General features: G+C 43.3%; 1 non-coding gene across 1 annotated transcript; it reads right to left on the bottom strand.

Moving 5' to 3' along the window:
- Positions 1 to 430: 430 nt before the first annotated feature.
- TRNAI-AAU (transfer RNA isoleucine (anticodon AAU)) lies at positions 431 to 504 on the bottom strand. Its single transcript has one exon. It is a non-coding gene; the product is annotated as a tRNA-Ile (tRNA).
- Positions 505 to 3,662: the final 3,158 nt, after the last annotated feature.

A 3,662-nucleotide genomic window follows, 5' to 3' on the forward strand; every position in this document is an offset into this window, starting at 1 on the left:
TCACCTTCGCCTTCAGTGTATCTTTCGGCCCTCTTAAAAGACACACCCCCTTGTAGCCACTTCTATACTTCTGTCACCTAATTATTTTCCTATCCTTTGCCCTGTAACATTGCTGATCCTAGCTATAGCATCACTATCCAGAATCTGTTCACCTGAGTTATGTTCCTCTTATCCCCACGCATCTAATAATCAGCTCTTGGTCTCCCTCCACCTCTCACGAGACATAGTCTGAGGCAGTGTCTCCATCTTGGAGAGACAATCCCTTGCACTTGTGTTGTTCTACTGGCGCTGCCGGCTTGAGCTTTGGTCAGCAGTGGAAAAAGAAGGACTAATGGAAAGTGAACGTATACTGGAGCAACAGAGTGTATGGATTTATAAGAGCTTGATTAAATGAGAAAAAAAGAGTTTAGTTGAGAGAAAAAATGCAACCTGGCCCGTACGGGGATCGAACCCGCGACCTTGGCGTTATTAGCACCATGCTCTAACCAACTGAGCTAACCGGCCAGGAGTACTAAATATATCCTTTTTCCATGTAATGCAGATAGATAGAAGAGTTGGTCTCACTATCGCATTTCCTTCATACTTTTCTCCTTCCGCCCCCTGTCTGGATTACAATAACAAGAGCTGTGGAGTGCTGCACGCCAGCCTCAGTGCCTCTTCTTTCACTCAATCTCACTGTGTGCTGTGATATCTTTGTAACATCGCTTGTTGCCGGAAAAAAAGGAAAGGATGGATAGTATTTTTATTCTTTTACAACAAAACCCAAAATGCATCGGCTTGCTTGCTCATTAAGTTTACAAGGCCAGCTGCTTTTGAGATATTATAATTATAGTGGTTATTCGGCGTTGGAGGTAAGAGAGTTTTTTTTAGATCTGGCCGTTCCTTCTGCTTCAAATTACTTGAGCTCATGTCAACAAAGTAACAACAAAACATAGCCAACGGTTCGTTGCTCAAGCCTTCCCTACTGCGCCTTCCCATGTCTCTCCTGCCGACCACAGTGCAGGAAATCTGAGTTTGCATTTGCGCGAAGAGACGTACAACACAAGAAGGCGCGCTTTCGTGCACCGGGCACCACCCGGCCTGTGCATTCCTCACTGTCGTGAGATCAGTTTACTCAGCAGAGCATGACGCTGCAATTGGTTAGTAGGGCAGGCCTGACCAGAATAGTATATTTGGGGTCATGTATTTGATTGCATTTTTAAAACAGTAACAGAACTTAACTGCAATGTTTAAATAGGTCTAGACATATTTAAACAGTGTCAATTTAATAGAAGAATTGTGGACAATTCAGAGGGGAGGCACCAATGTTTTTTTTCCCATTGGGTGGATGCGGCATTAAAGAGTTTGAAGACCACTGGTCTAAGTGGACACTAATACACCTGGATGCTCCTGAATTCCTCGCAACAGATGCCAGCAAACCTGGCTGGAGAGCTACTGTGTTGGACTGATCCTGTCGATTCAAGTGGTCTTTCCTAGAGAGTCGGAGGTCATGGAAATAGATGGAGTTGATGGTAATCTTCAAGGCTTTGAAGTTTTCCCATCATCATCTGTCTCAAAAAAATGTGCTAGTAAAGACAGAGAATAAGGTAGCTGTCTTTTACATTAACCAACAGTGAAGCATGCATTCAAAATCCCTCAATGCAATAGCAGAACAATTGGGTTATTGGGCAGAGATCAACCTGTTGCACACGTCGACAGTACACATCAAGGGCACCGACAATGTGATGGCAGACAGCTGGAGGTTTCCAAATTTGCTGGAGTTGACGTTATCCAGGTCGTTGTTTTGAGAGATATGCCGAGAGTTTGTGAAACCCTTTCTGGATCTCTTTTCAAACAAGGACAATGCTCATCTTTGTCGATTCTGATCCAGGCTTCCGGAACAAGGAGCCTAGGTAGTGGACGTATTGGTGATAAAGTGGCTGAGAAGTCTCCTTTATACATTCCCCCACTTTTTATTGATCCAGATGGTTCTCTTCAAGTCTCAGCAGGGGCGAGGGAACTTTATTCTTGTGGGCCCTTATTGGCCAGAGATGTCATGGTTTCCTCTTCTGAACCCTGGCTCTTCTACCTCATTGGGTACTGCTCAAGTGTGTCTCTCTCAGAACGTCGTCCCTGACCTTCTTGCTCCAACTCACTCTATCGCTTTGGAGGTTGAGAAGTCTGGACTGCTAGCAAAGGGTCTTTCCTCTTCCTTAGTGGAGTTAATTCAGCACTCCAGCAGGCCTTCTACTTCGACGTCTTACTCAAAGAACTGGAAGTCTTTTGAGACGTGATGTTCTGCTCATGATCTTTTGGCACCTACCTGTAGTTTGTCTGCTATTTTGCATTTTCTTCAAATGGGTTTCACTTCAATCTCTTTCCACTCTGAAAGCTCATTGCTTTGCGATAAAGGTTTTTAGGGACTTTTCTGTACCTTCGAAGATGTTACAATCTTTGGTGTCTAGACTGTTCTGATCTTTTGTCAATTGTAAGACCAGTTGAAAAATCCCTTTTCTCCAACTCAGAATCTTCCTACTCTTTTATAGGCTTTGCAATTTTATCTCTTTGAGGATCTGGATACTGTAGACATAAAGATTGTTTCCTATAAAGTTATTTTCCTATTTCCTATCACCTTGCTGAGAACAATTGGGGAGCTGGGAGCCTTAAAATGCTATCCTCTCTTCATTTGATACTTTGGAAGATGGGGTAACTTTAAGGCCTAGCCTTACCTTTGCTGCAAAGGTTAAGTCTATTTTTGATAGATCTTAGGAAATAATTCTTCCTTCTTTCATTCCCTCTCCTTCCTCTCCGGAGGAACATTTGCTGAATACACTTGATGTTTAAAGAGCTCTTTTCATTTATGTCACCAGGCCTCTGCAGTTCAGGAAAACCGACTCCTTGTTTGTGACTTTTGGACAGCCTGGAAAAGACAAGAAGGTGACTTTTATGACTCTGAGTAGGTGGATTAAGTTGTCAATTTTTCTGGCTTTGCAAGGCTTTTTAGAATATCTTCCAGTTCAGGGATGGTCTACGAGAGGAATGGCCACCTCCTGGGTTGAATTCCAGTGAGTAACAATCTAGGAAATTCCTAGGGTGGCTACTTGGTCCTCAGAGCATACATTTGTCAAGCATTATGGCTTAATAATTTTTCTGTTTTGCATTTGAGTACCAATGTTTTGAACTCTGCATTACCCTTAGTCCATCTTGTCTTTGTCACAAACATTACATCCTGCCCACCTTCCCATCAGTCCTTTGGCAAGGGCTTGGCACCCAGGTTGGGTGCATGGGGCTAGCATTTAAGGATCTTCCTGTTCTTTCTTCCTGTTGGAAGGTGACATAACCTTACTTTGTAATGACTGTCAAAAGGACGCAATGGACTAAGGCTAAGGAAGATTACCAATAAGTAACCAACGCATCACCACTCTTTCTGAATGTGCGTGGCTCATTCCGTAGGACTTGTTACTTGTTCTTTGTATAATTCCTGGATTTTCAGAAGCCCTTTGTTGGCAGCACCCCCACACTGAAAATTGTTTCAGCACCACTGTACAAGGGTCAGTTGTCATGCTCATCTGCGGCGTAAATTTGCATTGAAGTAGTCTAACTCCCCAGGCCTTGTCTTTTGCTCAATTTGCCTTTGTGAGTTTTCTCTCAATCACTGTCGACTTCCTTTGATCTTTCTTTCT

Source organism: Pleurodeles waltl, chromosome 12 (assembly GCF_031143425.1).
Source record: "Pleurodeles waltl isolate 20211129_DDA chromosome 12, aPleWal1.hap1.20221129, whole genome shotgun sequence".
In the NCBI taxonomy this organism is placed as follows: domain Eukaryota; kingdom Metazoa; phylum Chordata; class Amphibia; order Caudata; family Salamandridae; genus Pleurodeles; species Pleurodeles waltl.